Genomic DNA, 27,120 nt, shown 5'->3' on the forward strand with positions numbered 1-27,120 from the left:
CAATATTTATGAGTGTGAACACATGTTTTGATTAAAAAAAATGCCATTTATATTGTTAATTAATTATTTGAAATTAAATGAATTTTAAAAAATGATAATATTTATATTTCTAAATGTAAATTTTTGTTAGTTTATTTTCAATTATGAATTGTGGTCTATTGTTTATATATTATTATAGAATTTTAAAATTTCTAATAATATTTTTATTTGTCAATATATAATTTTTATTTTTTTTAAATTAGAGGAATCAACAATTGGGTCGTGGTCAGCGTTAATTTATTTCCAACCATTGATTTGGCCAATTTTGTATACATTATTAGAGAATTTTAAAAATTCGAATAATATTTTTATCTATCAATATATAATTTTTATGTTTTTTGAACAATTGGGTTGTATTCATCATCCTCTCCTTAGAACATGTTAATTCCAAAAAAAAGACCCTTAGATCTCTTAATTTACACAATATTTCATATCAAAATGATCAGAAACTGAATTATACCCTATAACCTATCAATATATAATTGGAAAAAAAAATCGCATAAATAATATTTATTCATTTAAACAAAACATTAAAAAACTAATAATATAATTAAATGCTTAATTAAATAAAATCCTATAAAAAAAAATTTAAATAGCTCGAGCTTTTAAAGATCAAATTAATACTTGTGACCTATATTCAAACTCGAGATTAAATGAAGTATATAATCATATACCTTCTATTTTTAATCTCATTCATGGCGATACTCTCCAACAACAAAAGCAAAAGGGGATACTCCAACAACGCTACAATGAAATTGGACTCTACCACAACCAAACATTAACCATGGTTATCTGCAGTAATGTTAGTGCCACGGCCACATTCTCTTTTCATATATTAACTAATAACGAACATGTCTTTTCTTTCCGTGCAAAATCTATGTTGGAGACACTGTCAAAGTCACTTGTTCATATAAACCCTTTTTTTCTACAACTCATTAACGAATTTCACATTATTGTTGTGATCTATAACACACCAAATTTCCAATGGTTGTTGTTATGTCTGGAGAGCCATATTTCGTTGTTATGTCTGGAGAGCCATATTTCTCATGCTATTGGGCTTTAAATGAACGGTCGTTCTATATGTACACTGTTCGATTTGGGCTTTAAATGAATGGCGGCTGTATATGTCCACCATTCGATTTTGACCTTAGCAAAATCGAACAGTTGGCATATACAGTCGCCTTTTATTTAAAGCCCGATAGCATGGGATTTATTGGTTGCCGTTATGTCTGACATCACAATCATTTAATAACGATAATTAAATTTATATGGAAGGAGTATGTATATATTTATTATTTTATTTTAAAAATATTTTTTTCCGTCTAATTTTGAAGAATTTTTGAAATTCGCTAGTCTAACAAAGCAAAGGAGTTGCCCGGAAAGTTATGGAAATTCTGGTCATATTGAGAGAAAATCCAGCAAGGATTTTTGTAATCCAAGTTATAGTTGTTAAACTTCGAAATTTTTGATGGTGCTGAATTCATTTCCACTATCAAAAACACGATTCAAACAGTGCATCTACAAGATTTTTTGAAAATTTTTTACCCAGATTCCAATTACTTTTGGCCATCCAGGGAATTCCTCCACCTAATAAGACAACTTTGAAATTAATTGTGATGGGCGAATCGCGAGGATAGTGTGTCCACCTGGCATAACAAGACGATTTTTAAGCATTAGCAGGGTGATGCTGACTCAGATCGCCGATTCTCTTTTTTCGGTAAATAATTCTTCAAAGAGGGTCGCAGAGAGTGGATTCATTCATGCACGCGAACATATGGGGTTTTGCCGAATCATTTCTCCAGATTTGCCGCGCGCCTTTAAACATGAGATTTTGATATAAAAATGATACGTGGAATCAATGAATGCAAAGCGGACCCGTCGGACAGTACAACTGTCCTGACGTGGAGGTTTGCATGCAAGGATTCGATTCTTGGATCTTGTACTGAGCTGAACAGTGGGCATATATATTTTCTTGCATTAATTGTTCAATTGTAAGCCAATTAAAGCCATTATTTGTGGTTTATTTTATTTATTGGAATAAAAAAAGACAATGAATATACAGTTTCTTAAACGCCTAGCGTAAGAGGGTGGAGGAGTTGCTTAGAAAGTTATGGAAATTTTGGTTATATTTAGAGCAATTGTAAATCTAAGTTATAGTTGTTAAACTTCAAAATCTTAGGTGTCCTAGACAGTTTTGATGGTGCTGAATCCATTTTCACCATCAAAAACACTATTCAAACACTGCCTCTACAAGATTTTTTATTTTATTTATTGGAATAAAAAAGGGCAACAAATATACAGTTTCTTAAACGCTTAGCCTAACAGTGCGGAGGAGTTGCCCAGAAAGTTATGGAAATTTCGGTTATATTTAGAGCAATTGTAAATCTAAGTTATAATTGTTAAACTTCAAAATCTTAGGTGTCCTAGACAGTTTTGATGGTGCTAAATCCATTTTGCCTCTACAAGATTTTTTATTTTATTTATTGGAATAAAAAAGGGCAACGAATATACAGTGTCTTAAACGCTTAGCCTAACAGGGAGGAGGAGTTGCCCAGAAAGTTATGGAAATTTCGGTTATATTTAGAGCAATTGTAAATCTAAGTTATAGTTGTTAAACTTCAAAATCTTAGGTGTCCTAGACAGTTTTGATGGTGCTGAATCCATTTTCACCATCAAAAACACGATTCAAACACTGCCTTTACAAGATTTTTTGAAATTTTTTTACCTTAATTCTGGCTACTTTTGACAATTCCTCTGCCTCGTTAAACTACTCCTTTAAATGAATTCGGTACTATATATTCACCATGTTAAGATTTAACAATAGACAGATAAAACTCGGCTCATTTAATACTCATTAACATACTATATATAAAATCTCATTCATTTAATACCCATAAACCAACTATTTCTTTTTAGCCATTAAAAAACCCAGAATTTAAATACTTTTTTTCGAATGATATTTAAATGCTGCATGAATGTCAGGTCAGACTCTTGCCCGCCAAACACGGATGCCGATGAAATTAATTGGTCGCCATTTTGTTTTCTCTCTCTCGAAATTCACAAAATATGGAACTTGAAAGGCAAATCAAACCCGAATTTGAAAGCCATGATGTTGTCACAGGACATGTACTGTCAATTAGGTCGCAGCGTCATGGGACATTTTTGCTCTGATACTGTCGAAACATGTACTGGCATGTGCAAGACTTTGAATCCTTTGCGTTCAATATTATTTTTGAGATGTGAAATTACATGGGTTTAAAACATAGTTATTAAGTTGGAATTCGAGAAAAAAATTGATTAAATTTGGAAGTATATATGTTATTATTTTTTTAATTTTTTGAATATGTCAAAAACTTTAAACGGCTTTCAATCATGTTATAAAAGTTCTAAAAAAATTAGATATTAAGATTAGTTTAAAAAACTCATAAATAAAAGTAAATGAGATAGAATAGAAAAACTAATTCTTCAACCTAATGAAAAGTAAAATATTAATATATCCTCAAAGTTGTTAGTTGATTAATAAAAAAAAATAATAGTTAATACATTATAAGATCATTTTTTAATAACTAAATGAATAAAGTATAGATTAAAGATAAAAGTAATCTAAATAAATAGAACTGGTTTCATTGTTCTCCTAATTATATATAAAAATATTAAAACCATGAATTATATTCTTATACAAAATTCTTTAAAAAAGGGTTAAATTCCAACTAATTTTATTAAGTATCAACAATTTTATTACCTATAAATAGTTTGGAATATCATTACTCATTACTCAATATTGTTAATAAAAAAGTTAATAAAGTGGAAACAATTTTTTTTTTTTTTAAATGAAATTTTAAGTATCACTGCTATTTGTTTTATTTAATATAAAATTTATAAAAACATTACATATAATGTAAAAATTATCATATACACACGTAACTTTGATCAAACAAGGACCATGAAATTTTTAATCATCAATCATAGCTATAGCTGAGTTCCCCATTCGATGAAATAGAGCAAACCATCATTGACATGTCTTCGGAGTATTAGGTTTGAAACTCCTTGTGCTCTCTTTCTTCAATGTTCTGGATGAGCTAAAATTATGTTTCAACCATTGAATATCCTTAAATGTTGACATAACAGAATAATTAAAGGCCAAAGCTATGGTCTGTAAAAGGGACAATTTCACTGGCCATCTACACTTGTAGTTTTCAAATCGCATGGCTGATGAAAGTGATCATGCGAGAAAAATGGAAGATGACTTTTTTTATGCATATGAAAAAAGCAATATATTATCATGTGTAGAATTTACATATTCTTCATAGTCTGCATCTCAATAGGAGCATATCATAGATATATATCTAAGCTAATCTGCAAACGTGCATAAAAAAGAATCCCTATAACCAGACCAGGAAACATAAAATTATTATATGCTAATTCTAGGTTGTAAGATGTATCTAGATAATTCAGTATAGCATATCTAGCAGATGTTAGGCATACATCTGTATTTTTTTCACTACATGAAGAACAAAATGAAATACAAAGAAGGTCAATCTGCTATCAAAAAAGGGTATGTCCAGTTAGAAGTTATCCTGGTAAAGGCAGTATCTCGGTCTCCAACCAAGTCTCGTCCATCTTGATCTATATGCGGAGTCCATCCAGATTTTCCATGATGCCTCTTTTGGAGAGGTTGTCCACCTCTGTATTGAAATCCCTGCTGATATGCTGTATGGAGGAGTGTTGGAGAGGGTTCCAGAGAGTAGAGATCTATTGAAGCCAGCCCTGTAGAGAGGATTTGTTGATGTTAGCTTTTCCACAGACATAGTCTATGATGACCTTTGAGTCCCCATAGATGTGGATAGAAGGAATATCCAGATAATGTATGAACCAGAGGAGTCCCCATAACGCCATGGCCTCGGCCTTTGTGTTGGTGCCCTTACCTGCCCCCTAGTGTACCTGATATGTCAACACTGGTGAATATCGGATAATGAATCCGCATCCACAAATGCTGCGTTGTGATGCTCCATCAAAAAAACCCGCAGGGTAGGTGATCTTCGAGCCAAATTTGGAATTTTTGGACATTTTATTGGATGTGCCAGCATGTATTTCAGCCGAGGTTATGCTTCGAATTATTTCCATCACCACTGCCCATCTTTCTCCGTACTCATTGAAAATTATATTGTTCCTCCACCTCTAGATCTCCCAAAGGAAATTGGGAGGTATGAAGCGCCTTGTGCCATGCTGCTTACTCCACCATTCGAGACAGTCTGGAATGTCAGAGAACAGTGGGAGCTATAGCCCAAATGAGACATTCAAGGTATTCCAATTTTTTGTAACCTCAGGGAAGTTTATGAACATATGCAGATTGTCCTCTTCCGCTTTTCTACATAAGACGCAATACCAAGGTCCAGACCAGCTTCTTTTTTGTAGATTTTCCCATGTCAAGTTTTTTTTCCACCAAACTAACCAGAGAAAAAGAGATTTTTTAGTAGGTATGTGAGAACTCCAGAATTTTGAAAATCAGCATACCTCAGTCTTGTTGGTTTCTAAACAGCATAGTCGTTGGTATGTATCTGCCACCATTATATTGTCTGCCTTCATCTTGCCATGCCATATGATCGAGTCTCTAGCCGAGTCTCTGTGGATGCCAAACTGTCAAAGTTGTAAACAAATCGAATCCCATTCCTTGGCTGCCTGTCCCTGTAGTCCCAGCGCCGTGGAGTGCTTCCAGATGGGGCAATTATTTTGCCAAATCGTAATGACTTGTTGCCAGAAGTAAATGCGCAATTCATTTAGGCCATGAAGGAGAGGGTACGGGAGAGCATCGATATCCTCAAGTCCCCAGATACAGTCTCATCCAATAGCAATGTGATGATCCGTGCCCAGTCTCCATGTAAGCATAGATATAAATAGGTGATTTATCTTCGTAAAATTGTGCCAAACCGCCGAACCGGAGTTACAGTAAATGCGCCCCCTGCGCAACCAGACCTTAAAATCTATGTCCTTCAGATATTTATGATTAATAATTTGACTCCAGATGCCAACACTAAAGATCCTGCACCATAATGATTTGAGCAGGAGAGCATGTCCAAATCTTTTTAAGTGCAGGATACCCCAACCACCCAGCTGCTTCGGCATGGAGATATGATAAAGTTTAGTGAGGTGGAATTTTTGTCGTTGCCGCATACCAGACTAGATGAAGTGAGCAATAATCCTGTTCAACTTCTTGATGATGGATATTGGCAGATGGAATAAATGTGCCCAGTACACACCCATCTAGGTAATCACGTCCTGAATGAGAATGAATTGGCCGCCCATAGAAAGACAATGGAATTCCCAACCCGATATTTTCCTATAAAATCTGTCAATAAGCCACTGCTAGTCCAAGACCCTGTATTTACAAGGCTTAATGTGGAAACCAAGATATTTTATCCCACCAGACATGTTCTCAGAAGCAATCCCAAATAGATTAGCAATATAATCAGTAATATCCCTATCACCATGAGCATGTATAATAGTTGATTTACTTTGATTCATCATAAGTCCAGTAGCATTTCTGAATTTAATGAAAATGTGGAAGAGGTGTAGCCAAGCAAACTTGTTGAGCATCCCCATGATGAGCACATCATCGACAAAGAAGTTGTGGGAGATCCGAATGTTTCTTCCAATGTGGAGTGGTTGGAAATGTCCATCAGCAGCTACATTTGATATATGGAGACTCAGGCCATCCAATGCCAAGATAAAGTGAAGAGGGGAAAGTGAACAACCTTGTCGAAGAATCCCTCCCGGCCTTAAATAAAGTCGTCGGGTATCCATTTATAATAACTGCATATTGCACATTTGAAACGCAGGCCATAATCCACTCCGTAACAGAGGACTGAATACCCACTTTGTGTAGGACCAGACACAAATAACCCCAATCTAAGCAGTCAAAAGATTTTTTAAGGTCCACTTTCATAATGGCCGCATTGAGATTCTTGGAGTGAATAGTATGTAGACATTCATGTGCAATAGCAACGACATCCTAGATCTGTCGGTTTTTAAAAAACCAAATTTTTTTGGGGTGATAAAGGAGGAGAGAGTGAGCCACAAGCGATTAGCAATGGTCTTTGAGATTATTTTGTAAACAAGATTACAAAGAGAAATGGGGTGGAAGTCAGAGAAGGAATGTGAAATGGGCTTCTTAGGGATCAAGGCAATATAAGTTGAGTTTAGAAGGGGATGAACATGTCCCAGTACCCGGGATTCTTCAACCAAATTTACCAGATCAACTTGAAAGAGTTTGAAAAAATGAGTGAATAGTTCGATTGTCCATCCATCGGGGCCGGGGCTCTTGTCACCCTTGAAATATTTGAGAACCTCTATAATTTCCTCCGCAGTGACAACTTTGTATAGATCGCGATTTGAAACATCATCAAACATGATGGAGTAGTGTTGTATTCCCCAAAGTTGATCCTCGGGACTGTCCAGAGTTCTACGGAAGTATGCTTGTTGAAAAAAGGAGATGGAAACCCTACCGATATCATTTTGCGTTTGGCATTTTTTCCCATTCGAATCATATATCTCCCATATAGAATTTGTGTGGCGCATAGAGTTAGCGAATCTGTGGAAGAAATTAGTATTGCGGTCCCCTACCTGAAGCTAGACCGCGTGACTCTTTAATCGCCATGTGGATCCCTTTATGAGAAGCAATGCCTGTCTTTGTAATTCCAGAGCCTGTATGTGATTTCTAGTGTCAACCGAGAGCGAGTGCCAGGATAGGAGCGGCTGAATCTCCCGGAGATTCTTATTAATAGCAACAAGTTTGTTATTCATATGTCGTTTTTTTCTAATCTCCCATTGCTTGGTCTCCAATCGCAAAAGTCTTAGTTTTTCAAGAAAAGTTGTAATATGGGAGGGTCGTCTATTCACTTCTTTGCCCCAAACATCCTTAACTAGTTCAATATAGGCGGGATCTTCCAACCATGTCCGGTTGAATTTGAAGGAAAATCCACCCCAAAAATTAGCCATGCGCCAGTCGAGAGCGATCAGGCAGTGATCGGATATATGACAGCTGATAATATCAGATGATACAAGCCCCAGTCTTTCAATGATATGTTCATGAAGGAGGAAGCGGTCTAGTCGCTTTGCAATGTAGTTTTCTCCCGAGCGACCATTATCCCAAGTGGGGCAATTTGTGGATGGGGTGATATCTACCAAGTTATGTTCCAAGGTTATGTCTTTAATTCTGTCCGCCATGACATCATCTCTTCTGGTTCGGCCCCAAATCTCATGTGTGCCAATAGTGCAATTAAGATCACTTGCCAATACAAGAGAGGATAGATCAAGTAACTCCGACTCAACCATTTGTTGCCAAAAATGCTCCCTATCATGGTAAGGAGCATACACATTGAGAATATGAATGCGACCCATAAGGCCACGAATATGTCCAGCAATAAGAATCCCAGCAAAACAGGAGAATGCCCGGACCTTAACCAATCTGGGATCCCAGATTGTAATCAGACCTCCCGAGAGGCCAAGTGCATCAGTGGCATCCATATGCCAGTCTGGAAGCATTTTCTGAAAATACTCAATCACCTGGGGAGTAGCGTGCATAGTTTCTTATAGTAGAATAATATAGGGGTGGGTAGAAGAAAAGAGATCCTTAAGAGCCAAAAATTTAGGGGCGACTCCTAGACCCTGCATATTTAGGGAAAGAATAAAGGTCATTTTTGTCTGAGAGCGGGCTTCCGTGCTCCAAGGGCCCGAGTTGGGATAGAATCTGCAATGGGTACATCAATAAGGGTGGGTGAATCGACAAGATTGAAAGTGGGTGGAGGGCGTGGACGTCCATGGAAGTGCCAGTTGTCGCGTGGCTTCTTGCGGCGGAAAATGATGTTGCCAGCAGATGAGGGACTAATTTGGGGGGAGGAAGGATCGGGTGACTTATGAATGGTGAGCGACCGGAGGTCCAACATTTTTTTCTGGAGAAGGAAGTCCATGTCACTGTCCACGGAATTCGTGGGGTTATTTAGTGGAGAATGAGGTGATACGGGAGATGGGTCAGATGTCGGGGAGGGAGGAGTGGGGTGAGGTGGTGTTTTTTCCGGGATATACATAATGTGAGATGCGGAGAGGGGGTCACGATGTGTCGAATGTGGCAGAGCATTTGGAGGAGGTGACAAATCATCTCTTGTGGATGGAATATGTGCAGCAACCCCGTGAAAAGTGGCATCATGTGAAGAGGGTTCTGTATCACAATATAGTGAGGGGGAGATGGGAATGGGAGCAAATTCTAACGGAAATTGACAGAGGGTTGGAATGGTTTACATAGTGAAGTTGGCATAGAATTACCTGTATACAGTAAGAAGCCAGGGCCGCGCAATGGAGTCTGAGATCCTCCATGTGACAAATCATCTGTAGTTGTTCCTATGGCCTTTTTTCTGTGAGCACCCCATGGACCTCGAGTCACCATAGGTATGGGGCCCCATTGTCGAGGGAAATGGGCCAGCAGGTGTCCAGTTCGATGACAGTTAAGACACCAGAAAGTGATGCCCCAGAAGTCCAGCCTCTTAATCATTTTAGTATCACTCCAGCTGAGTGAAATGTGATCCAGGAAGCCTCCTTTGTAATTTTTTTCGATGAGGATCCAAGCCACTCGTTTGTTTGGTGCCCTAAGACATCAAGGATCCATGTACACAAACTTCCCAATTGCATTGCCAATGTTAGTAAAGGCACGCTTCGACCAGAATTCAATGGGGAGTCCGGGCAATTTAACCCAAATCAAGTTGTTCTGGGGAGTATCCTTCAATGGGTTAAAGCCAATGTACCAGGGATATAAAGCCAGGAAGCTGCGCCCTTTAACCCAAGGAATGGAATGAATTTTCTTGAGGTCCTCCTAATAGAGAAAGTGGAAGCTATACCATCCGTTGAGCAAACGGACCACAGTCAACATATAATCCAGCAGAATACGCCATTTTGAATGTAACCATGCTCTCAAATCCAAATCCTCCATGTCTGCAAAGTGCCACTTCCCCACTAAAGCACGCTTCTGAAGGCTAATAACGCGGTCTGTGAGCACATCCTATCCAAAAACCAGAGTAGGAGCAGGTTCTGTAATTTTAATGGCGTGGGTGGGGTGGCGAGTTCGACGTGCATGTACCAAGTGTGAGTGCCCATGCAGCAGAGAGGGCACATGCTGGCCATCTCGCAGAGTGTACGGTGGAGGAGTTGGATGCCTCGTGGCCAAGTGGGGGCCCCCGCCCGAATGATAGTTCAGCTTCCATCATGGCTTTGATGAATGCATTGTGCACAGAGGTGTCCGAATCCAGGTAATCCATCTCCATGTGATGAGAATGCATGCAACAAGAAGACGAGGAGGGAGTAGAGGGCGGATAGTAAAAGAGGGGTCAGTGGGTTGGTGGGGGATAAATGAGTAGTAGTTAGAGAATGTCTAGGGATCTTCAGTTGCCAAATCTGCAATAAAAGTAACATCGAGAGAGTAATCCACAATAGGTGAAGCTAGATATGGACGTCGACAAAAATTAATACCAAATGTGGAAGGTACGTAGATAAGGGAGAAGATTAATGATAGAAAAGGAAGAATACAATGGCGGTAGATCCCAATCAGAATGATAAGATAACGACAGTCAGAAATAGAATGTGGTATGCCATGTCACAGCAGGGAGCCACGACTACACCGAAAAAATTGAATCTCAACGGATTGTGACCAAGAGGAGCCGGAAAAATATTGAAGCAGTTCAGAGCCGAGACAAGGCAGAGAGTATGCATGATGATGAAGGAGTATGTCAATACCCCTCGCAACAGCAACAACAACACCACCTAGGGCAAGTCCACCATTTGTCACAAAGGCGAAAACCAAAAGAGATGCATGGCCGAGAAATGATGAAGGAATTTAGCTAACTATGACAGAGGATGTTGTAGCTGGTTGTATGAAAACAATCAGTCCCATCCAAGTAGGACTGAGGCAGGAGAGATAGTGAATATTAGTCGTGAGGGACATGTGGGCAACGGGGAGGGTTTAGAAGGTGTAGTTGAATAATGCAAAAAAGAATGTAAGTGGCAATACAGATAAGAATGGCAATATGGAGGATCTCGGCGTGAGCGATAGATAGAAGTGAGTGGTATGAATTGAACGTCATCAGATGAAAGTGTAAAGCAAACCCGTGAGTCAATAGTTGGAGTAGTGTCTATTGTCGCGCACCAAACTAATAAGCTCCACTTCATCAGACCGTAGAAATCCCCCAGAACATGTTATTGTCGATGACCAGATTTATCATTTGACAATTGTATACCAATCCTCTACAGCAGCATCTCAACCCTCCAACAACCAAAAGCTCAAACACTCTAGGATATCCATGGTTGGGTTCCTTAAAGTTCCTTGTCATTGCAGAACGTTGTTGGTAATGTCAAAAAATGGAAGATGACTTCTCTGATAATTACAAATAAATTTCATCGACCGTCTAGACTTTTAGTTTTAATCAAATTGGATGGAAGACAAAACTGATCATGTGAAAAAAAATGGAAGATGGCTTTTCTGATAATTACAAATTACAAAAAATTTAACAAAATTTTCGAAAATTTAACAATTTTTTCGAGAATCCGTGATGCGTTCAGAATCGTATTATAGCGTATTAATGGCTGAATAGAACCGAATTGCCAAATTTTCGAATTCTTCAGCACGATTCAGCGGAATTTGGTAACTATGGTTTTATTTTTTAATTAACATTCATGTTGTTCATTGCTGCATTGAGGGAGAGAAAGTGGCTGGTCCATCCACTTTAATGTGGGATTATTTACCTCGTGATTCATTCCTCCAACGGCTTTTTGACTGGGAATGACGTTGTGTATACGGAAGCATCATTACATATGACTTTTTGTGATAGACATGGGTTGGTTTTGTCATGTTTTCTATGGAAAAAGAGGAGGTATACACAAGAAATGTATTTGAATTTGTTTGTGGGATTTTATATCAATTTAGATCCATTTTAACTTAGAATTTACCAAGTGCGAAGAGGGATAAAATCTTTTTTCACTTTAAAAGAGGTTTGCATCTCAAGAAATTTAATCTCTAGAGGTTTCGTAGATCCAGAGTTAAGATGGATCTAGGCTAGTTTAATTATTAATTTTATGTTTTTTATTTTATTTTTATTTTATTTCGACCTAGTTAAAATGTTAAAAGTTACAACATCTCTAGTATACTGGGATCAAATTACTACTCCCACCTAGTAAAAAAAATGACTAGGAGTGGAGGCAATTATTCATTAAAATGTAATATTCTTACATTTTACCTAAAATTTCCTATCACCCCTAACTTAAATATTACATTTTACTCAATATTTCCCCTCACCCCTACTAATTTTATCATTGATTTTGTTTACTTTTCAACTTCAAATATAAAGAAAAATTATAATAAAAAGTGGACCAGGGAAATATTGGGTAAAATATAATATTATAGTATTATATTTTACCCAAAATTTCTCAAAAGCTAGTAAAAAGTGGATGAAGGCAAGCATAAATATTATATAGAATGTAATAATTACATTTTACCTATATCTCTCCCACCTCCTCCCCTCACCCTAACTCACTTTCATAGTATTCATTTCTAAACTTACCATCCTAGATCTATCAAAACTCTATTTCTATAGCACATTATTACACATAAGTTAATGAGAATATATTACATCTATTATATTAAAAGTGATTCAACGCCATGATTTTCTACAACTAATTATGTATCTAAATATAACATCAAACTGAGATGGATCTAGGCTACTTTAATTTCCCCTTTAAATAGGTTATATTCCACATAGCCCCAAAGGATAGCTTAATTGGTCAAGTTCACGATACTAAGTACCTCACCAATTGGGAGGTCACGGGATCAAATCTCCTCGACACCATTAGGGTTAAGTCGTGCTAGTTTGGCCGGCGCGGCTGGTAGATCCCTATGAGTTGATCTCCCTGAATTTTGTCGTGTATGTAGAGATTATAATTCCACATGAATATCATGGGTCACTACCATAGGTTCTTAATATCATGGGTCATTTTTATTTTTTGTTGTTGTTACGTTACATTGAGTTACATATCTCTACCATATTTTATTTTTATTTTTATTAATTTCGTGTTAAAATGTTTACATTATATTACGTTACATTAAGTTACAGATCTCTACCATATTTTATTTTTATTTTTACCAAGTCAAATTTTTACATTAACGTTACACAAATAAAAAATATTCAAAATCTGGAATCCACCAACATTATTTCACCCTTTCTCACAAACAGAATTCCACTTCACTTTCCTTAAAACCAATGTTAAATTTATATTTTGTTTATACATAATAATTATAATGTTGAATTTATATTTTGTTTATACATAATGTTATAGGTCATTTTGTCACATCCGACCAATAAGCCTCCTAATGGGATCAATCAACATCTTATTCCCCCTTTAAATCATCATTACACAAAGACCTATGCATCACTCTCTCATTCGCCATAGTTTATGCCCCAAACTGCATCATCTAAGCCAGTTTTAGGACCAACGCTCACTGCCTCTTGCTAGATTATGTTCATCTACAGGTTGCTCCACTATGGCCTGCGTTGATCACCTACATGTTGCTCCACTTTGCACCTGCGTTGGTTTTACAAATTCGGAAAAAGAGAGAGAATCCCGAAGCCTCTATTTCCAGAAGCTTCCAAGATATGTTGTAACCATTTACCTCATATAAAACATTGAGATCCTATCCTATCCTACCTTGGAGTTTCCATCCCTTATCCTTAGATCTCATCCTCCCATCAAGAGTGGATCTCAATCCCAAGATTGGTAATTGGATAAGGACTCCCAACTTACCCCACTCCTCTATATATTTACAACCTTCCATATGCAAGGGATTTTCTTTTGGAGAGTGATTCTACCTTTATGTTGTTGTTCTGAAAGTAATTTCATGCATTTAAGGTGATTGGAGGTGCACTTTATGACAAAGGAAGGACAAGTCAACAACTTGGAGGAACTCTTCTACAATATCAACACATATTTATGGTTGTAACTCACTCCATTTATAGCAATGAAAAAAATTCTTTGTTTTCCTATATGTGATGTTGTTATTTCATGTATTTCAATACTATGTTGATATGTTGAATAAAGTAGATAGATGATGCTACATAGATCTCGTAGTTTCTTGCCTTGTGTTGTCTGGTTGTGCAAGTTCTAATTTTGGCAACTAGAGCTAGGATTGGAGCATTCAAGCCAAAGAAGGAGCGAAACATACGACAGATTCCAAGTAGGTTTCATCCCTTCATCTACTTACTTTAAGGAAAACATTTGGTCCTTTGTCTTTTTGTTGTTCTAGGTTAGCCACCAAACCTAGGGGAGATACTTTTGTCTGCAATCATAAATCTCGCATAACAAATCGGAGACCATACTGGGGAGCTGTGTATTCCCTTGGTGGTTTCTTTGTCCATTGTGTTTGTTTTACCTCTTTCATATACCTTTGCTGCTTTAATCACCCAAGAACAGACCTAGGAAATGACTTCATTGAGTTTTATTTACAATTTTTATGTTGGAATCCTCTTCCCTTGGACAAACGCACCGTCTGGTCTGCTGACAGAGTGTTACACCCGACCTAGGCCCTCTCTGTGCCTGCGTTACAAAGCACCAGTGCCTCTTCTACACTTGTGTTGATCCTTGTTTTTGCACAAAATTTGCCTTGTTTGCTCAGTTTTTCTTTGATCAACCTACTTCCAGTTGACCTTCCCTGAGTCTTGAGTGTCTTGTAGTCTCTCTAAAGCCTCTATTTGGTTTGCATTTGTGTGTGATTGTCTTTGGTAAGAAATGGTTTCATTTTTTCTTTGTTCTTATCATTAGGTCACTTGCAAAATTGTTTTGTTTGATCATTGATTGCTTGGATGAATTGTTGTTCTAGTCCTCATTCTGAAAAGTGCATCTGAATAAGTGATTAGACTTTGCATCTTAGTTTTCTTCATTTAAAAAATTAAGTGTGTTGAAAAGAAAAGTTTTTTCATTTGCATTTAGGGTTTTTTGTGTGAAATTGGAATTCCCTAGTGTGAAATTGCGTGCTTCTCCTTTCAATTTTGCAAAAACAATTCCCCCTTAATCACCGGGGGGGGGGGGCTGAATTATTTATGAGTGTTAATCGCCTTTGAGTGACATCTCTTTTGATTTTTAGAATTTTCACCCAATTTCAGTTTGAATCATTTGTTCATGAAATCTCATATTACATTTGCATAGTTTTCAGGGGAATCAGGCATAGATTACGTTGCATGGTTTGGCATATTTAATGCTTTGAATTGAATTGGAATAGTGAAATTGAATGATCTAGTTAGGAAGCTCTTATTTGTTGCATCATTGTTTGCACCTCTTCCATACACTAGATAACTTTCATCAAAATTGAAAAGAGTTATTTTTCTCATATTAGTTACATCATAGGTGTGTTCATATGACATTGAATTTTGAGCCTTGAAATCAAAATCTAATTCAAGATAAACTCTAAAATTCATCTCAATTAACCTAAGGAGCATTTGAAACTTAATGACACACATAGAGGTCTAGGCTAGAGACGTGTTCCGGCATCGTTAAACGTAGGAGTTGTCGTTGTTTGCCAGCATTACATCCCGGGGTTGAAATTGTTGGAAATACTAGGGGGGGGTGAATCAATATTTATTTTCAATTGTTACTTTTACCAGTTAGATCACTTATATTTAGAACAAAAAATGAACAATAAGAATAAATGCTTTTATTAATTTCTTCAATAAATCAAGTACAATATATGTAGGGCTCCAACCCTAGGTGAAGACAACGATCTTCAATCTCCCAGGCTCCAACCTGTATTTGCCAAGCACCGACTTGGACTTCCAAGGCTCCAACCTTGTCAATTTTGAGGCACCAACCTCAAGGGCTCCAACCCTATATCTAGTTCAGGCTCCAACCTAGTTTCCTGAGGACTCCGATCCTCTAGGGCTTTAAACCTATCTTATCCAAGGCACCAACCTTGAGTATAGGAGCACCAACTCCAAGGAAACCAATCCTATATTTGCCAAGCACCAACTTGGACTTTCCAAGGCACCACCTTGTCAATTTTGAGGCACCAACCCCAAGGTCTCCAACTCTATAGCTTCACTTTGTCAAGGTATGTTTGGTTATACTTCACGGCTCCCAATGTTTTCTTCAACAAGCCCTATCAATCTTCAGCTACGCCTTCACTTAGTCTCCACGTCACATCATCAATGACACCCTTGTTCCTCACATGAAGGTGTCACCACTGCTCTTCATGTTACCCAAACAAAACTTCTTCAAGGTCACCTCACAATGGCTTCAATGCATCATGGTCTTCAATGATCTCCACTAATCTTCAATACGCTGCTTCACAAAGCTCCAACTCTGCCCTATTTTATTCTCAAGAGAAGACTTCAACAAGCTCTATTTGTCCAATCCCAATAAATCCACTTCAACCACGACAACTATGACAACTTTGACCATAGCAACTTCAACCATGGCAACTACGACAACTTCAACCATGACAACTATGGTAACTTCGACCACGACAACTACGACAGCTTCAACCACGGCAACTATGGCAGCTTCGACCACGGAAACTACGGCAATTTCGACCACGACAACTATGAAAGATTCGACCACAACAACTACGACAAATTTGACCATGGAAAATACAACAACTTTGACCAAGATTTTATGCCCAAACATAATTATCCTTTTTTTTCGTCCTAAACAATAGTCTCTTTATTCTCCTCGGCCTTTTGTCTTCTCTTGTACTTCGTATCTCTGAATTCTTGCCTAAATTGCTGATCAAAATGAAGTTTTTAGACGTCTATTTATAGATATTTCGTTTATAACTGAAGGGACACGTCTATTTGAAGTGAGGCCGACTTGTATGACTGAGTGTAGGTCAGCTCACTACTAGGAATAATTTCCTTAACTTAAAAATTCAATATCTCACAAACTATTGGGAGTTTCGGGGCAAATAAAGGCTCATTAGAAAGAGGAAAAAATCCTCTTTAAGATGGTCTAGGATCCATTTTCAAAGGATGCCTCCAAGATGTCCAAAATAATTTTTCTTTGTGGCTATCCTTAAATTTTATGCATAAAAAGTTTGGGACAACATGAGGAATGTTTGGGATACTGTGGCTTCTTCATTCTTTGGCTTCTTCATCATTATAAATGTCATCATAGGATCATAGAGTCATTATGTAGGAGTGCAACATCCATGTAGCATGACGCATGAACAATGTCATCATATACTAGTGTAGTCATAGTGCAACATCATTAGGATAACTACAAAATAATCTTCCAACCGTAAAATGATCTCCAACCATGTTATCAAGACCTCATCAAGTGCCATCATCAATTGTGGTCATTCATCAAGAATATGACATTATCAAATGTACTCCCCCATATGTCATCAAGGGCTTCTACATACTTTGCACTTGGCACTTCTTAAGAATTCTTCATTAATGACTTGACATATTAATTGATGACATTCTTATGAAACAAGATTTATGACATCATCATTTGGAACTAGGCATCTCAACAATATTTTCCATCTCGGCTAGTGCCATATTGACATCAATGACAACCTAGATTAACAATCTCCCCCTTTGTCATTGATGGCAATATTCTTGCCCTTTCAACATTCTCTCCCCCCTTGACATCAATGGAAAACGGGGTGCCCAAGTACTCCCCCTGTCAAGCTACTTCTTTTCTTTACGAATAGTAGTTCTTCATAGGTATGTTACTCCCCCTGTCATGGTTCTCTTCTTTCTGGAAACGTGTTCCATGATAGATGTGCTTAAATTCCTTCATGTGATGAACCAACTCCCCCTCATGAAAGATTACCTGCTAATGATCAAGTGGAAGAGATCTTCAATAATAATCCATCAGATGAATAAGGATTATATTCTTCAAGGAGTGTTCCTGAGAGATGATCTATCAAAGAATGATTGTCCATATAGCTCATCAAGGATTTCATAAGACTCATTCATGGATGGCTTCTGTAAGAATGCCTAATCATCATAAGCTCCCCCTAACTGTATGCATGGTCTTCCTTTTGGCAGAGTTTCCCCATCAAATGCTTAGATTGTCGAAGATCAGGTCAACAACATGTGTTGTTGGCTAGAGAGTTCAAGAGATTTTCAGATTGTATTTGCTTCCTTCTCCATACTTGTGTAAATTTATTTTCTGGCATATTTCTATCTTGAGTAGGTTCCCAAGTCAAGTTACAATTATGTACCATATGTCCAATGTTATGACACTTGAAGCACTCTATTTGTTCATGAATAAGAATTCATGACTTCTTGCAAAATTACTTCCCAGATATTGATAGGGAACATTATAATTATCTTTTTGATATGCCCTGCAATCTTTTGCCATGTGCCCAAAGTTTGTACAAGAATAGCAATAACCAAGAAATATACTTTGGTACCTGGGAGAAGAAGGTTTCCTTGATGTACTTTTGAAGCCTTTTTTCCTTGGGATCCTTTGATGATAACCATTTCTTCTTGCATCCTTGACACCATCTGCATTTCTTCTTGGAGGAAGGTTTCTTCCATAGTTGTCTTGACTCTTCTCCTTGCTTTTGCTGGAATTGGGAGCATCAACATTTCTTTCAGGCTTCCTGACGTCCTTGTTTTTTGAAGAATTAGGGTTTGCATCATTCTTGCTTGAGGATTCACCTGCATAGCCAAGACCTGATTTATCAAGGGGAGACCTTTGATGATTTAAGATTTCATCTAGGGTTTGAGAGCTTTTCAAGTTCTTATTCAGCAAGTCAACTTCCTTTTTAAGAAAGACAATTTCTCCTTTCAACTTTTCGCAATCTTCATCTTTCATAACTAGTTGCTTCTTCATTTCTTCCATCATCTTGGTTGCTTCACATGATTTGGCCTTAAGAGAAGTGATTTATGATTTTAACTTGGTGATGTCATCGTCTTTTTCTTCTAGTTGGCATATCATGGTGTTTTTCTCCTTTTCTGCTTCATCAACTTGTCCTTCTATGAATGTCAAATCTTCCATAACCTTCTCAGCTCCTTGCGCTTGTTTCCTTGCTTCTTCTAGTTGAGATATAAGGGAGGAGACCTCTTCCTTGTATTGACCAATCTCTGCTTCAAGTTTGTTCAAGCTTTTGTGCCTTTGTTCAAGGTGGCTTGGCAAGGTATCTTCCCGTTTCTTTGCCTTATCCAATTGATTTGTCAAGGATATGATTTATTCATGATGCTTTCTCTTGTTTTGATGCAATTCTTCCTTAATCTTGGCGAGATCCTCATCTCTTTCTTGTACTTAAAGCTTGACAAGGTCAAATTCCTTCCTTATCTTGTCCTGGTCATCAACTTGCACTTTCTTCTTAAGTTCCTCATTTACCTTTTTCAAAATGTTAATCTCTTCCATGGTAGCCATAAGTTTAGTGAGGAGATCTTCTTCAAAATCTTTTTCATTCTCTTCATCTTCTAGGTCTTCTTTAGCCTTGATGTTATCACTCTTATCTTCACCTTCCTTGATGGGCTCTGGATTTCCTTCTTGTTTTCCATCATTTTCTTGACTAGAGATCATTGTCAATGCTCCTTTTGAGTGAAGATCATGAATTTTATCCCATATGCCTTTTGCTGATGAACATTTTTCAAAATTGGCCTTCATAGAATCAGGTAGCCCATTCAAGATTGCTTTCATTGCTCTTGTATTATGTTCCTTGGATTCTCCATCCATCATGCTATCAACAATCACCGATTTCCAGACTTCAATGCCTTGAGTCTTTGAAAGATTCCTCATTCTTGCCTCCCATATATCAAAGTTTCCATTGAACAATAAAACCTTCATAAATTGATTGACTTCAATTTCGGTGGTTGAGGGAGACACATCTTTAGGAGGATTGGAGACTTTCTTCCTTGGCTTCGCCATTTGTGTTCTAATGATCAACCTTCAAGCTGTTAGGCTTTGAGTGAAGGTACTGGCTCTGATACCAATTGTTTGAAATACTGAGAGGGGGGTGAATTAGTATTTATTTTCAATTGTTACTTTTACCAATTAGATCACTTATATTTAGAACAAAAAATGAACAATAAGAATAAATGCTTTTATTAATTTCTTCAATAAATCAAGTACAATATATGTAGGGCTCCAACCCTAGGTGAAGACACCGATCTTCAATCTCCCAGGCTCCAACCTGTATTTGCCAAGCACCGACTTGGACTTCCAAGGCTCCAACCTTGTCAATTTTGAGGCACCAACCTCAAGGGCTCCAACCCTATATCTGGTTCAGGCTCCAACCTGGTTTCTTGAGGACTCCGATCCTCTAGGGCTCCAACCCTATCTTATCCAAGGCACCAACCTTGAGTTTAGGAGCACCAACTCCAAGGACACCAATCCTATATTTTCCAAGCACCAACTTGGACTTTCCAAGGCACCAACCTTGTCAATTTTGAGGCACCAACCCCAAGGGCTCCAACCCTATAGCTTCACTTTGTCAAGGTATGTTTGGTTATACTTCACGGCTCCCAATGTTTTCTTCAATAAGCCCTATCAATCTTCAGCTACGCCTTCACTTAGTCTCTGGTGGACTCCAGTATTGTAGCAATGATGCTACAACTCTTGGGGCTTCCTATCTCTAATTTTATCAACCCGGTAGTTCGTACAAACTTGGAAGCGACGGTGCTGTATGCACAAGTACTAGCTCTTGTCGCAGCTGTCACTTGGTCAGCTGGCACAAGTCCGCTAGGGCTCAAGCCAACTTCTATATGCTCTCAGAAGAAGCTTTCTAAATGATGGACGAAGGCTATCTCAAAGGAAATTAATCTACTTTGCAAAAATGAACTGAAAGCCAACCAAAACATGGAAACCCTAGTAAACCCTAATCTGACTAGCTTAATCTCTATGATGCAATAGTGAGAGTGCAAGTGTCTAAGAATGATGCCATTACTGCTAGTGATATGAAATGCATGAACTTAAACTACTTCCATTGAAAAGAACATTGTTTTTGTATTTTTGCTTAAGTGGTCGGAGTGATTATGATTTTGTTTCTTATTAGGGTTTGGCTGTGCAGAGGTGGTGCGAAGGGAGAGAAAGCTTGGGAAAGGTCAGGAGGGCCAGGAGAGGTTCCAGAGGATCCAAAACATCATTCCATAGAAGTCCACAATGTTCAGGTGCTCGGCAACCGAGGTTACAGGTTTCTACAGGATGTCTGCAGGGGATCCTACAGGAAGCTTGGGATTTCTACAGGAAGTCTGCTAACTTCTACAGGATGTGCTGTAAGTGGAAGTTTTGGGTGATGGTGAAGTGATGGAGTGGTATGGGTGGATAGGTAAGGTGGAGATGGAGCTTGTGATGGCTCAGGGGCAGAGGAATAAGATGGAGAGAGAGTGCACGGAGTTGGTTGGTGAATAGAAGGATGGAAACAACGAAAGGTCAAATAAATCAAGCTACGTGGCAATGGATGAGTTGGAAGGTAAACGAGCTGAACAGAGGTCAAGTAGGTGGCTTGAGGAAAGGTTAAGAAGAAGAAGAAGGAAGTGGAATGATATTGAGCAGTGTAAATAAAACAAATTACTTATGTCTTGCACCAAAAACGAGAATCCCTTAACCTGTGCTACCTGTGCTATTAAACCAATGAACAGCAATGTAAATCATGAAGAAAAGTCGTGCATGGAATTGTAATGAAGAAGTATGGCTCAAGAGAAAAATGCATGGAAGGATCCACGATTAAAACGACTGTGTTGCAGCTTGCATAAAAGTGGAAAAAGACTGCGTTTTTTTGGTGGTTGGTATAGACTGCACCCCAATCCCTAAACAGAGATGGCAGTGAAGGCACTAACAACCTTTTCTTGGAGCTCCAGTGAATTACAAACCTCCTATTCTAATCTAAGCAACTGAAAGTGATTTAACCATAAGCTAATCCTACTCACTCTTATTAAAGAAATCAAATCAGCAGACTGTGTTCTTGAAATGCATATCAAAACAAGGAAACAAAGTGCTGGAAAGAAAGGCAAATAACACTACAAGAAGAGGAGATCTATTGCTCTCAGGTTGGGCCCTAACCTGAGAGCTATAGCTCCCTTAAAAGCTCAGAATTAGATCCAAATCTGCTTGCCTTTATTCATAATCAAAATTCTAATGTCATGCCAAAACTGGCTTACAAAAACAAACACCGAGCTGTGCTCAGAAATTACAATATCAGTCCAAAAGTTCAAAAAGCTCCTAACAAAGGCTACGGCCTTCATATTTATACACAATGAAGATCAAGCTGGCTTCCTCCATTCGTGGAGCTTGGCTGTCCAACTGAAAGTCAAACTGCTGTAAACTACTGATCCTGTAGAACGTGTTGGCTGCCTTTAAGCTCGGTGGGGAGAGCTGTTGGAGCTCGGAGTTAAGGTGAAAATCACGAGGAAGGTCATCAAGACTGTGGACAACCTCCCTATGAATCCGCAATGTCACCTTTGCTGTCTCCTTGTCTCCATTTGCGTGGTCTTTTGCTCTCTTTAATGCCAAAAACCTGAAATCATCATGTATTAGTCACATAGATATAATGCCTGCCCTTCTTCCTACAAACAACACGAATATACTAAGAAATGAATGCATAAGTGGTAAAAGATGAATGGTTGAGCAAGGTAAGTAGGCCAATATGAGCCCAAATTGTACCAAAAATTGGGGCTCATCATCACCCCCCAGCTAAAATATTTGCTCATCCTTGAGCAACTTTGCTCCAGCTCCTTGTCCTTGGCCGAGAACTAGGGCCCGGAGCATGCTCTTCCTTTCCTGTTCTTGGTGGCCCTGCCTCTTCTGCCCCTGGCGGTGACGAGGGTGGCGCTTCCTCCCCCTTTCCTGTTTCCTTGAGCCGGGCTTCGGAAGCCGATTGGCCTATCCTTCGTGTCCAGGAAGTTATTTTTGGGCTTCCCCTCTCGGGGGTGGCCGATGTTTTAGAGGGGGATCTTTCACTGGGTGAAGTAGGGACACCCCCTAAAATGGTTTGGCTGCTGGGTGGAGGCTGCGGCTTGCCCGTGTTTATTCTCTTACTTCTCCTAGCTTCAAAAGGTAGAGGGATCTCCCTCTCTCTCTTCTCCTTTGGCTTTGGAGGTGTACTGAGGGCGGCCAGCGCAGCTGCTGCCTCCTTTTCGAGAATGCCAGCCTTCTCTTTCTTGCGTTTTGCTTTCTCAGGGCTCCCTGTAGAGGGCCCCTTCTTTTCTGATTTCGGGCTTCCTGTAGAAGACCCTGCTTTACCCACTTCCGGGCCTTCTGTAGAAGACCCTTTCTTTACCAATTTTGGGCTTCCTGTAGAAGACCCTGTTTTAGCCACTTTCGGGCTTCCTGTAGAAGCCCCTGTTTTGGTAATTTTCGGGCTTCCTGTAGAAGCCCCTTTTTCAATGATTTTCGGGCTTCCTGTAGAAGACCCTTTCTCTGTTTTCGGGCTTCCTGTAGAAGCCTGTTTCTGCTTTCCTGTAGACACGGGTGTCACCACCTTTGCTTGCTTTGCTGCATGGGTTTTGCTTTTTGGTTTGGTTGCAGGTGCTGATGAGGTACTTGGGCTGATGTGGACCACCTCAGCTTTGTCCGTTCTGCTCTTCAACCTCTTTTCTCTTGCTGACAAGATGGGTGTGTCACCTTTTTCTTTGTCATCCTTTTTCTCATGCTTCTTCTTTTGTTCTTTCTTCTGCACTGTGGTCGGGGTCTTCTGGCCTGTTTCTTTCTTTCCCTCGGCCACTGCTTCTTTTTCCTCACTGCTGGAGGAACCCGTTTCTTCAATCAACATTCTTATGTCTCCATCTCTTGTCAAATTCCTGAATGATTCCCATGAGAGGGGAACCTTATATGAATGAAGCGCATCCTCCACAAGAAGTTTGATCAACCCATGGTGGGCTACCTGATCTGGTATGCCTTCTTTTAACTTTGTGGCACACTCAATTAGAGACTGTAGCAGGAAATAAGGAATGCTCAGTTTCTGTTCTACAGGAAGATCAATCCGGTGCCTCAATTCAGTGAGCAACCGAAAGTGATATGCGTACACGATGCTAAAACGGCCTTCACAGGTTATATACTTCATGATTTGCAGGCTGACTTCATTCCATGGTGGCAGCAAGCTGGTTCTTCGCACCCCATTTTTGTCCTCCGAGAATTCCTCCTCAGGTGGAAAGAATTCTTTCTTGGCCTGCTGGCTCAACTTCCTTTCTTCCTTATCCCATGGCAAACCCATTGGAAGTTCAGTAATTCGACTGATATATTGCGGGGTGAGCTTGAGGCTTAGACCCCTGAAGTTCACTGTGGCCAGTGTCTTGGATTTCGGCTTCAGAGCCTGCAAAAATTCTTCTGCCACTTCATCATCGTAACCCTGCAATTTGTCACAAAAAGATATCCATTGAACCCGTGTGAAGAGCTCCACCACTTCCTGGTTTTCCCTTAACTTGGTTGAATCAGTGGGTTCTCGTCTAATAAACCCACCCGGCATGATAAAACAGTTTCCTTAACCAGAGGTGGTGATTGTGGAAGAAATTTGGTTTACTGAGACAGAGCGTAGAATGTCATGCACATAATCCACAAAACTTATCCCTGAGGAACTTAACACAGTTTAATTACTCGACATCCTGTAGAATGACAGTATAGGCACAGCAGACAACAATTTCACCATTTTTCTATGACCAGACTGTGGACGACAATTCTGCCACCTTTAATAACCAGTTGCATGAAGAGTTCAGGGTTACCTTTTTAATTGGCCACCTTTTTACGTGAGGCACCCGCTTTCCTGTAGAAACTGCGTTCCTGTAGGATGACAGCGTTCCTGTAGAATGACAGCGTTCCTGTAGAATGCAGCGCGCGATTTTCGGGAGAGACTGCAGTCGGTCTGCGCCTTGGGTGTGCTTCTCAATCGTTCTGATAGCCAAAGGCTCGGCGTATCGAACTGCAGAAAGGATCAGGATAGCCGCTCGAGTTCAAAACGGTGGTTGATAAATGCATGAGTGCAATCTAGCCGATTAGATTTTGAATTCGGCGGAATCCGTGGCGCGGGGGTGAGCTGTCCCCGCCGGACCGTTGGGTGACGTCATCCCATCATTCAACTGCGCGTTCACTTGCTGCCGCATCAATTCCCGCAGATCTGCCGCCGCCTCTTCTGTTAAACTCGTTTTTTTTCGACGGGATTGCTCTCACGTGCGTGCTGCTATTCTTTTTGTCATGGCCGCCACCCAAACATCCAACTAGACCATTAACTGGCCGACGTGGCCGGCCAAATGGCCATACGGCCGCTCAACCCATTCACCTTTACACTTAGCAATCAATCAAAGTAACATTCATGCAATCTGATGGAAGGAAGGGTCGAGACACTTACCTGCGCGGCTGCACACGATGTTTCGGTTCTTTGGACGCTGATGAGTCGATTTACCTGCTGCTGGCGAACTTACACAGGCCCGGAGGTCCATGTTCACAAGCTGCCGACGATGGATGGGATGCTTTGGTTGCATGCGCCCACGTTTCATTGCATATGGCCTGCGCTGTGAATGGTATCCACTCTAGCAGGCTTAACTGTTACAGGACTCCCGCGGGATGTCTTGGAACAGTTCTTCCTCCTTGGGTGCATGCTGCACGACGATGGATGGCCTCACGATCACGCTCCCGGAGCTTCTGGATGACTGTGATGAATATGGTGTGAGATCTCTAGCGTTTTTTCATTTACAAATTGCTTTTTCTCGAGACTCATCGATCTGCTTTGCTGGTGCAGGTAACTTTGTTGCATGTCGACAAGGATGGTGGAACAAGATAACAACAATGTGCAAGGGTGACAACAGTGGCTTGCATGCGTCCAAACCGATCCTTAGCCGTTAGATCTCCTCATGAAATGAATTCTGGGCCGTTCTGAGCTTCTACAGGAAGTTTCCTGTAGAAATACAGAGCTTCCTGTAGAAAGGTTGCGTTCCTGTAGAGAGTCTGCACCTTCCTGTAGAAAATCTGCATCTTCCTGTAGAAACTCTGCATCTTCCTGTAGAAAATCTGCGTCTTCCTGTAGAAGACTCAAGCTGTAATAAAATTGCACATACCTTGGAGAAAATGAGTATTCTTGGAGGAGGTGCTGGTGAGGTGTCCTGACTGCATGATGAGGACCCTTGGCTTTGAGTTGAGAGGCTTCCTCTCCTCCATAGAACACCTGCATGCAATTTTACATAATGAATCTGCTGACCTTGTTTTTTTCTTGTTGTTTTTTCTTCTTTTTTTTTTTTTTTTTTTTGAAAGATAACAGGGGCGCCTCATTGAGGTTTTCACCCTTGCCATCTGCCTTAAGCGCCTCAAAGAGGTTTTCACTCAAGGATCTTTTTCCAATCTCTTTTTTTTTTTTTTGAAAGACAATAGGGGCGCCTCAATGAGGTTTTCACCCCTACCACCTGCCTTGGGCGCCTCAGAAAGGTTTTCACCCAAGGATCTTTATTATTATTATTATTATTTTTTTTAGATTCTTCAGGGTATGCCCAAAGCAGAGGCAGAACCCTTCTCTATGACCAACACTGCCTTCTCCATAGTTTTGATGAACTCTTGTCTTGAGAGAGGCTTCCTGTAGATCTTCAATCGATGCCCATTGACAAGCATGGGGATGGCTTCCTCATCAATGGTCCGAATAAGAACAGATCCATTGTCATGACATTTTTCCACTGAATATGGCCCTAGCCATCTGGTTCTCAGCTTCCCCTTGAAATCTTTGTATCTGGAGTCATACAACAAAGCCCAATCTCCCGGCTGAAATTGCTTGTCATGGAGATGTTGGTCATGCCACACCTTTCTCTGAAGTTGAACCACTTCTGAGTGAAGGAGGGCCTGCATTCGGTGCTCATCCAGTCCATTCAGCTGCAATAACCTTTCTTGTTGTGCATGGCTGAGATCTAGGTCCAGCTGAGCTGCCATCCTCAAAGTGTTGTATTCAAACTCAATGGACAGCAAAGCTTTCTTCCCATAGACCAGCTCATAAGGTGTGAAGCCGGTGGTGGTCTTCCAAGTGGTGTTGTAAGCCCATGTGGCTTCAACCAGGCGATCTGCCCAGTCCTTTCTGCTGCTGCTCACCACCTTAGTCAAGATCCCTTCTAATGCTCTATTGGTGACTTC

The 27,120-nt window shown here is 39.6% G+C and overlaps 1 pseudogene; it reads right to left on the reverse strand.

The window, feature by feature from the left end:
• Positions 1-9,685: 9,685 nt before the first annotated feature.
• LOC149155851 (transmembrane 9 superfamily member 4-like) overlaps positions 9,686-27,120 on the reverse strand; it is a 193,952-nt pseudogene continuing 176,517 nt past the window's right edge.

The sequence above is a fragment of the Pinus tabuliformis genome, chromosome 9 (genome assembly GCF_031772625.1).
Source record: "Pinus tabuliformis cultivar Carrire ecotype Pingquan chromosome 9, CPIR1, whole genome shotgun sequence".
Lineage (NCBI taxonomy): Eukaryota > Viridiplantae > Streptophyta > Pinopsida > Pinales > Pinaceae > Pinus > Pinus tabuliformis.